The sequence below is a fragment of the Lipotes vexillifer genome, unplaced genomic scaffold (assembly GCF_000442215.2).
Source record: "Lipotes vexillifer unplaced genomic scaffold, Lipotes_vexillifer_v1.1 scaffold180, whole genome shotgun sequence".
NCBI lineage: Eukaryota > Metazoa > Chordata > Mammalia > Artiodactyla > Lipotidae > Lipotes > Lipotes vexillifer.
In genome coordinates, this window is record NW_006796149.1 from 1,233,694 (window position 1) to 1,244,472 (window position 10,779).

Below are 10,779 nucleotides of genomic sequence, written 5' to 3' on the forward strand. Positions count from 1 at the left end.
TTGAAAAGAAATTTTATAGAAAGTTAAAAAATAATAGCTCATAAGGTTAAGGGGACACTCAGGCAAAAATATTGGTCTTTCTTTGACAAGATGCAAAACACTAAAAATTTTGCAGTGGCTGTAATTTTGCAGTCCATGGATGTAATTGGTTGTTAAGCAAGAGGAAAAGGAATTCAGTATTCTGGAATTCATGTGCTTGATCTATTAATGTCATTTTCTTTCTCCTCTCTATAATAAAATCTATGGCTTTAAGAAAACCGAGTATATATAAACTCTGTAATGATTACCCTTTATTACATGAATTCTTGGAATTGATTAGAAAGTTTCATCTCTTCTTTAATTCTCAGTAGATATTTGGCATTGAAGAGAAGCTTATAGAATATACTTAGAGCCACATGAATGAACTATAGCAAGGTGCCCTTTGGCTTCAAATTGCTTTCCCACCACAAGATGACAAGCTTCAAGTTGTAGTTTACCCCCCTTTATGGGATTCATGACCAAATAAATGCAATTTAGAGAAACAATTTCATGTTTGCAGATATTCTGAGTCTCCAGGATGTTTTTCATGCATACCCGATATGCAGGATAAATTCTGTAATAGCCAACTCCAAAGGAGTGTTGAAGCTCTTTCAATGATGGAGATTTTGTTGTTTGAATATTGTTGAAGTGGACTGTAGAGTCCCATAGAAACGATGTTTATGTATAACAGGATTAAGACAGTTTTTTTTTCTCATTCTTTTTTGTTTCTTTTAATGTATTCTTTAGCATGTTTATAAATATAACTTTTATCTTTCATATCTTAAGCCTTCTTTTGCTTTGTTCAACAATCTAAAAGACTTATAGGTTATCTTCTTCCTGAAAGCTATTTTGGTATCCACTCTTTTAAAAAAAAGTTCTCCAACTTTGTGGTTTTTAATGATTCAGGTAACTTTTGTGAGCTCTGCCCCTTATCTTTTAAAACCTTTAAATAAAATATAATAATCGTGAAAAAAAAAAAATACGAGCTTACCAAACAGCACATATTTTATAAGAACACACAGAAACAAAAGAATGCAAACTAAATACATTAGAAGGGGTGTCTGTGGGAGAGGGTTAAGAGTAAGACTGGGGTTAAAAGGGAACATATTACTCACTTACCCAGTTCTTAATAAACAAGAGAGGAGCCATGAAAACAATCAAATAAAACAAGACACTCCAACAGCAATGGGAGAGCATCAGTTTTTTGTGAAACAGCGAGATTTCCAGTAATAACTCTGGGTGGGATCTGCATACAACAGTTTCAGACTCTCAGTAGTCCCAAGGTTGTGTAGCTTTGGGAAACAAGGGCTGCCCATGTATGAGAATAGAAGGGATATTTTAAAAAACTGCCTCATAGTTTTTTTGGGAAAATGATACATGATTTTGGTTTTCTTAAAAATGCAAACCATACAGATTATTGAATGAATTTAATCCATGTCAAATACTTGAAAGAATGCCTGATACATAGTATGCCCCCAATAAATGTTACAAAACTAACCTGAAATTCCACCACTTGTAGATGACTAGAATTAAGATTCTGGTAAACATCCTTTCCAGGAAATATAGCAATTTACTTCTTCAATTGTATATAAATGAGATCAAACTCTACATGATGTTCTGTAATAAAATGAAACTCAGTCTCTATATACACACATCCTGTCGGTTCTGCTTCTCTGGAGAACCCTGACTAATACAGTTTGTTAGGTTGCCCAGCTCAAATGTTTATTGACTTTCTGTATTTATTTCTTTTCTTTTAACCTTTCCTTTCTTTCTTTCTCTCTCTCTTTCTCCCTCTTTCTTTCCTTCTTTCCTTTTCTTTCACCTCCCTCCCTCCTTTCCTTCCTTCCTTCCTTCCTTCATTCTAAAAATTATATCCTAGCCCTGTGTCTGGATCTTTTTCAGCCCCTCTGCTTATGCCTGACATGAGGCAACATGACCTCGGAATCCCCCAAAGTGAGGGGCTCTAACCTATAATCCCTGGGTTTTTCGGGGAGTGAGGAGCCTTTTTGACTAGGGACTTGTACTTCAAGTGAGATTATAGAAATAAATAGGTCGAATAAATAAAGCCAAGTAATTGAGAATTACTGGCTTTAGTTAAGGGAACTTACTTTAACAGCCAGTTCCTCCTTCATTTATCAGTTTACAGCTGAATGTAGAATTTCCTGTTGTTTCTTATTTTCCCCCCCTGGTAGCGCTTGATGTCATCACTGCCACCTAAAAGAACAATTTTCTACAGTGATGGAGGTTCTGTGATGTCATTGGATTACAAAAGCTGGCAAGGAAATCTGCTATCAGCACTTATCACCGGAAATTACAAAGGAAATTAATTGTAAGCTTTCTAAGAAAGGACTGTTCAGTGAAACTAAACTTTTTTTTTTTATTTTAATTTATTATACAACGAGTCTTTCCTCTCTCTACAGAGAGAATGCCCTACAACTTCAGGAGACTAAATAAACAGGGTTTGTGTAAGAGATAGATTGTCCTACTTTGTGCGTGCTTGATTGGCTAAGTATCTGTGCCAGAATGGTAACTATCTTCTTACCGGGTGGTTTGGTGATGGACTGTTTTTCAAGCAATTAGACCTTGCCTGAGGAAGCTTTGAAATTTCCCCCTTTCTGTATCTTAGGTCAGATCTCCTAAGCAGGGTTCCCCTGCCCCCTCCCCCCCCCCACTCCAAGCCATTAGAATGGAATTAGCATGTGTTTGTTTCCTGTGGCTGCTGTAACCAATTACCACAAACCGGGTGGCTTAAAACAACAAGAAATTTATTTTCTTACAGTTCTGGGGGCCAGAAGTTCAAAATCAAGGTGTCAGGAGGGTTGGATTGGATCACACCTGAACAACACCGAGCAGGGAGAAGCAGTTGCTGCAAGTAAGGGCAATACTGTCACCAGAAGGAAGGGAACACATGCAGCTAGGCAGCTTCAAACACCAGACCAAGAGTGCAGGGAGAAAGGCAGGGAGATCAGTTCAGACATGCTGAGTTGTGGCGTGGCTGGTGAGGCACCCAAGTGGTGATGCCTGTCTATTGGATTTGGTAGCAGGCGCACCGTGTTTGCCTTCAGGGAGAATGCTTTCAGTGGCATGTAAGGCAGGAGGACTATCGAAGGGAGGTGAAGAATGAATGGGATTGAGGAAAGCTGAGATGGGGGTGGTCAGAAGCCAAAGAGAATGAGGATCTTTTGCACTTAGGACAGGCTTTCAGGGCCCAAGGCGATGCCCTAGAGCAGTAGTTGTCGGCTGGTACCCAGACCTGCAGCAGCAGGCACCTGGTAACTTACCAGGAAAGCAAGGGACCTACCCAAGACTTAACTGAATCAAAAACCATAGGCTAGAGCCCAAAAATCAGTGTTTCACAAGCTCCCAGGTGATTCTGATGTAGGCTAAAGTCTGAGAACTAGGCCCTAGGAGGCAGGAGAAACAAGCTTTGATAGAGCTGGTGGTGCCATCTGTTATCAGGGAGACATCTGTGCGGATTGTGAACATGTTGAGTCCGGCTGGGCTTGCTGGAAGCAGAAAGTCTGGTCTGGGGTGGGGGGTGGTGGTATTGGACCTAAGGGCATGAATTTCTGTAAAGCAAGCAAATGAGGAAAGGGACTGATTGGTTCCTTCCCAGGGCAGGATCCCTGCTGCTTGAGTATGAAATACACCTGTTTTGATCTTTCGAGCAGACCATCAATTCTACATCTTTCCACTCCTCTGAGCAACATAGTAGTGAGCGGATCTCTTGAAGCAGGAGCCTGGTGTTTGGCTGAAGCTGTCACAAAGTGGCATTTCTCACAGTATTTGCAGAGCCCCTGGGAAATGTTAACCAGAAACTCGGTCTGCTCTTTGACTTCAGTCTTTATGGTTGAAAACCTTTCTAAAATGGATATTTTTGTCACTTCAGAGACTAGGATAATATCCAGAGTAGCAAAGTTGTGAAAGATTTATTTTTCACAGATAAAGATAAAGCAGAGTGGCTTTAAGATGAGCTCTCTAATAGTGGCACTCTTACTCACTTGTGTTCTGATTTGCCTTCTTGAGAGGAAAGGATTGGGATGGAAGGAGTTCCTGCTGGGTGCTGGGACTTGCTTGTGACCTTCAGCATACATGATCTATGGCACACTCTGTTATGAATGTCTGTATCGGATTTCCCTTTAATGGCTATAATGAAAGTCATCTGTCCATTGGCAGATAGCAGGAAGGATGGCACAGTGTAAACCTGATGAGAGCAGGGCTGGTTAGTTCTTGGTTTTCTCTCTAAAACTTAGAATTATAACAGCACCCAGTAAACATGTTGAATGAATAAAAATACATGGTAATTATGGGGCTTCCCTGGTGGCTCAGTGGTTGGGAGTCTGCCTGCTGATGCAGGGGACGCGGGTTCATGCCCCGGTCCGGTAGGATCCCACATGCCGCGGAGCGGCTGGGCCCGTGAGCCATGGCCGCTGAGCCTCCGCGTCCGGAGCCTGTGCTCCGCAACGGGAGAGGCCACAGCGGTGAGAGGCCCGCGTACCGCAACAACAACAACAACAAAAAAGTTAAAAAAAAGCGGGATGTGGGCGTAGGGGCTGTTTGTCGGGAAATCCAGTAAAAGTCCCAAGCCTGCGCTGTGAGCCAGGGTTGTTGGGTTGGATAAACCCAGAATATATGACCCAGAAGTGAAAAGGAGAGTTTTGCTGTGCCACGTAGAGTAATGCTCTCAACCCCACTCCAAAGAGGTCTATATCCCAATCTGGAAGGAACTGTGAATAGGTTACACGGCAAAGAGGAATTAAGGTTGCCAAACAGCTGACCTTAAACTAGTGAGATTATCCAGGTAAACCCAGTATAATCACCAGCATTCTTAAAAGTGGAAGAAGGGGGCAGAAGAGGGACAACCAGAGAGATGGTAGCATGAGAAGGACTTGGCCTGATGTTGCCGGCTTTGAAGATGGAGGAATGAGGCCATGAGCCCTGGTATGTGGGCAGTCTCTAGAAACTGGAAAACGCAGAGGAACAGATTCTTCCCAAGGGCTTCCAGGAGGACCCAGCCCTGCTGATACCTTGACTTTAGCTCAGCGAGACCTATTTTTGATTTCCAACCTCCAGAAGTAAGTAAATAAGATGATAATTTTGTATTATTTTCAGCCACTAAATTTATGGTAATTTGTTACAGCAGTGATAGAAAACTAGTACATTCCCCAACAGGAAAATTTTAGAGCACTCCTACTAAAACAAGGGGGAAATACTGGGCAAGCAAACAGACCAGACAGATGGGTGCTGTAGACTAGATCTCTGGGATCTCTTGTTCTGTGGCTCCCTGGATATTTTCCTAGGGGAGACAGAATATACCATACAAAGTGTTGTCAATAGTAGCATGCACATGTTCCAAAAAACCAAAGCTCACGGCACCTGCCAGCAAGAGCAGAAAAGCCTGAGAGTGTTGCTCTGAAGGCACTCCACCTAGCCTGGAAACCTGGTTCCTTCACCCATCAGCTGAGTTACCGTAGGCAAGTTAACCTCTATGTGCCTTAGTAAAATAGGATGATAAATATGTATCTGATGGAGTTTTTATGAGATTTAACAATGTTAATACATAAAATTAATGATCATGACCGGCATGTGGTTAAGGCTCAGTAAATGTTAATGGTTGCTGTTATGACTAGGCAGTATGTATAGAGGTTAGTAACCCTGGATCTGGAGCCAAAATCCCTGGGATCAAAGCCAGCTCTGTCACTTACATCATCTATGCTGGGGCAAGTTATTTAACATCTATGAGGCCTAGTTTTTTCATGTGTAAAATGGGGATATTAAAGGTACTCACAGTTGTGATGGGGATTAATCAATTAATACACGTAGAGTCCTACAACAATGTCTGATACATCCAGTAAAGGTCATCTGTCGTCATCATCATCATCATCGTCATCAGTATTATGGGACCACTGTCACTCTGGATGATTAACAACTAAACAACCCCCATCATGAATTCAGTAGCATCTCATGTAATCATCCAGACCTTTTAGGTTAAGGAGAACCATGGTTCCCAGACTGTGGGAGTTACAGGGAGCAACACCATCTTTCTTCTTATCAGGAAATCAAATCATATTAGCACCTAGGTAAGATGCATGTGAAAGGAAAGTGAAAAAATTAGTCATCAGAAACACCAGCAAGGAAAGACTCTTAGATAAGAGAGAGCCTACCTACTTCTCTTTTTTCCTCTACTCTGCAATTATGCAGGGCTGTACTTCCCTGTTGCTTTTGATTCAATGTTTTTACACTTTGTAACATAGTAAGAACATTAGGTTAAGGAACCTTGCCACTTTCTTATTCAGAGCAGTCCTCTCCACAATGCCAAGAATTCTCACTTCGGTAGATAATGACAAGAAATACGACACCCCATTAGTAAACAGGCAAATCATTTCGTGGCAACAGCCGATTTGCACTGCTGGTGGGAATGTGAATTGGTTCAGCCACTATGGAGAACAGTATGGAGGTTCCTTAAAAAACTACAAATAGAACTACCATATGACCCAGCAATCCCACTACTAGGTATATACCCTGAGGAAACCAGAATTCAGAAAGAGTCATGTACCAAAATGTTCATTGCAGCTCTATTTACAATAGCCCGGAGATGGAAACAACCTAAGTGCCCGTCGTCGGATGAATGGATAAAGAAGATGTGGCACATATATACAATGGAATATTACTCAGCCATAAAAAGAAACGAAATTGAGCTATTTGTAATGAGGTGGATAGATCTAGAGTCTGTCATGCAGAGTGAAGTAAGTCAGAAAGAGAAGGACAAATACCGTATGCTAACACATATATATGGAATTTAAGAAAAAAAAAATGTTATGAAGAACCTAGGGGTAAAACAGGAATAAAGACAGAGACCTACTGGAGAACAGACTTGAGGATATGGGGAGGGGGAAGGGTGAGGTGTGTTAGGGCGAGAGAGAGACATGGACATATATATACTAACAAACGTAAGGTAGATAGCCAGTGGGAAGCAGCCGCATGGCACAGGGAAACCGGCTCGGTTCTTTGTGGCTGTCTGGAGGGGTGGGATAGGGAGGGTGGGAGGGAGGGAGACAAAGAGGGAAGAGATATGGGAACATATGTATATGTATAACTGACTCACTCTGTTATAAAGCAGAAACTAACACACCATTGTAAAGCAATTATACCCCAATAAAGATGTTAAAAAAATAAAATAAAATAAAATAAAAAGCAGTTTATAAATGTCAAAAGTGAAATGAAATAAATGAACCTAATTGTGAAAAAAAAAAAAAAAAATTCTGGTTTTTCCCTCATCTGAACCCACACAAGGAATGAACCAATCCAATGGGAAAAAATATTTGTTTTATCTTTGCCACATTTATTTACTCTTAGGGACTGTTTAACTTCATCGGGCAGAGAAGTTGGAAAGAACAAAAATACTCGAGGCACTGAACAGCCTTCTCTATCTCCGGCACCAGACAGGAATGGCCTGGAGGTATTTCCACAGGGACCTGTTCTTGAGCTTTTTCTTGAAATCCTTTGCCCTCTTCTTCACGGGGGAGAATTAAACTGTTTGTGCACCACGTTTTGGGGGGTAGGGTGCAGAACGGGAATTGAAAGATAAGTCAGTCGTTTAACAATCCTGCCCATCCATGCAAATGATTTCAAAATATGAAATACTCATTCCAGAAAATTTATTGACAATTTATTATGCAAGGTATTGTGTAGGTGTTACAGAAAGACAAAGGTAAATTACATATGGATCAAATCTCAAGGAGCTCCCTGTCAAAGAAGTCACGTAAAAGACACACAGATACCTGTGGGGAGTAGAAAGCTATGGGTGTGTTTTAGGTTGGATTCCTGGAAGTACAGCTAGAGCAGGGCTTGTGGACTTTATTGAGGGAGGGATCTGGAGTGAAAACTTTGAGGCTGTGAGCCGAGAAGGACAGAGCAGGAGAGAAGCTAGGCAAAGAGGTGGGTGTAGCTGGAGCCTGATCCCATGAGGAGCTCTAAAGGATGATTTGTGCCTGTGGTATAATAAAAAATATATATCTGGTCTTTGTCCCTGATTTTGGAGTACAGAGCTCCTAAAACCCTTACAAGTTATCTTTTGTATGCTAATGAGGTGAGTCCTGTGGAGGCCCCAGATAGCCTCAGGATGGGAGCTGGTCACAAGAAAAGCCAGCTATATGATTAGAGGGTTGGAACTCTCAGCCCCATTTCCCAACTTCTGGGGAGGGCAGAGGGGCTGGAGATTGAGGTCAGTTCCCCAATGGCCAATGACTTAATCAATCATGCCTGCATAATGAAACCTCCATAAAACCCCTAAACAATGAGATTCAGAGAGTTGCTTTTTTTTTTATTGAAGTATAGTTGATTTACAATGTTGTGTTAATTTCTGCTGTAGAGCAAAGCGATTCAGAAATATATATCTATATACGTAGATATATATACATAGATATACATATATATATATGTATATACATTCTTTTTTTAATATTCTTTTCCATTATGGTTTATGACAGGATATTGACTATAGTTCCCTGTGCTATATGGTAGGACCTTGTTGTTTATCCATTCTATATATTAAAAGCTTACATCTGCTGACCCCAAACTCCCACTCCATCTCTCCCTCAACCCCCTCCCCTTTGGCAACCACAAGTCTGTTCTCTATGTGAGTCTGTTTCTGTTTCATAGATAAGTTTATTTGTGTCACAGTTTAGATTCCAAATATAAGTGATATCATATGGTATTTGTCTTTCTCTTTCTGACTTACTTTACTTAGTATGATCATCTCTAGTTCCATCCATGTTGCTGCAAATGGTATTATTTTGTTCTTTTTTATGGCTGGGTGGTATTCCATTGTATATATTATTACACTTTCTTTATCCATTCATCTGTCGATGGACATTTAGTTTGCTTCCATGTCTTGGCTATTGTGAATAGTGCTGCTGTGAACACTGGGGTGCATGTACCTTTTCAAGTTATAGTTTTGTCTGGATATATGCCCAGGAGTGGGATTGCTGGATCATGTGGTAATTCTGGTTTCTGAGTTGGTGAACACATCCATGTGCTGGGGGGGTGGCTCACCCCAGCTCCGTAGAGCAGAAGCGCCTGTGCTTGGGACCCTTCTGGAACTTGCCCTATGTACTTCTTCATCTGCCTGTTCATCTGTATTCTTTGTAGTAAATTACAACATAAGTGGAGCACTTTCCGGAGTTCTCTGAGTCATTCCAGTGAATTATCAAACTTGAGGGGGCATCATAGGAACCCCTGAATTTGTAATCAGTTGGGAAGAAGTGTGGGTCTCCTGGGGATCCCACTTCTGACTGGCATCTGAAGTGGGGGGCCGTCTGGTGGGACTGAGCCTTTTAAATTGTGGGATCCAATGCCAGCTAACTCCAAGTAAATAGCGTTAGAATTTAACTGAGTGGTTGGATACCCAGCTGGTGTTGGAGAATTGGTTGGTGTCAGGAAGAACCACACATTTTGTGTTAGAAGTGGTGTCAGAAAACAACATGTAGTACCACAGAGGGGAAAAGCTGTTGTACACTGTATCAGCTAGCCATTGGCTGTGGGCTGCCCCTGGGGATAGAATAACCTCCCAAGCATTTCTGGGCAAGGTGGTTCCCATGAGTCAAGGGCAAACTCTCCAGAGAAGGAGGCAGCTGTAAGCCTGTAGTAGCTGACACAGCAGCTGTGGGATGCCCACATCTGCCTGGCAAAAGCAATCTGGACAGGACACAACAGCACTGATTACAAGGTAGCATTCAGAGGAGGATAGGAAAGTGTTGGGGGGAGTTCCAGTGAGAAGTGAACTGAGCCATTGAAATCAGCAGGAGAGAGGTCATTCAAATGGAGGTTCTTCCAAAGGAAGTAAAACAAATACCTCAGAACAGTCATCGAGGAAGCTCCTGCCTGAAGATTCCAGTAAGACATAGGTGATTGTATCAGCCAGGGTTCTCCAGAGAAACAGTACCAATAAGGGCAAGTAACTTGCTAAGGGTCACTCAGCAAAGGAGTGGGGTTCCTGCCCAATCCGTGACTCCCACTGCCGCTGCTCCCCACACCATGCCACCGCCTCCTCCTTCACGCTTTCTCCTTAGCTTCCCTATGACTCAGTGGTTCTCAGACTTCAGTGTGCATCAGAATCACCTGGGGTGCTGGGCCTGGCCATGAGAGTTTTGATTCAGGTGGTCTGGACCCAGGCAGAGAGACAGCTGCAAAATTCACTGCGTCCAGTGCAAAAAGAAAATGCAGGGCCCTGTCCTGGGGGGAAGTCCATCTCCCCTTCCCACAGGGCCACGGCCCCGGTCCACCCTTAACAGATACCCTCGCCTCTTCCCAAGGAAATGCAACCTCCACACCAGGATGCGCTCAGTACCTGGATCAGGGCCGGCGAGAGGCCCCTGAAAAGTCGCTGTGGTACTGCCCACCTGGGGTGGGTACAGCACCGCCTTGCCCTGACCTGAGCACCGAGGGGGCGAGGGGTGCATGTCCCCCCAACCCCCGCTCCCTGTGTCTGTGACCAGGGCCCAGCCCGGGGCAGAGGACAATGGCAAATGCAAGCCTCCCCTCATCACTGCCACTTGGCTGCCCACCCCTGAGTTGGGGGAGGCAGGGTCCTGGGGCAGGGAGGGTGGAGGCAGAGGGCCTAGAACCCGGGCAGGGAAGCGCTGGGAGGCTCCAAGGTCCTGAACTTACATCATTGTCCGAGCTGACTTCACTTAGGAAACACTCAAAGATAAAATTAAACTTCAACTGCCGGGCTCTTCTGAACCCGTGGCTGTGTGTAGC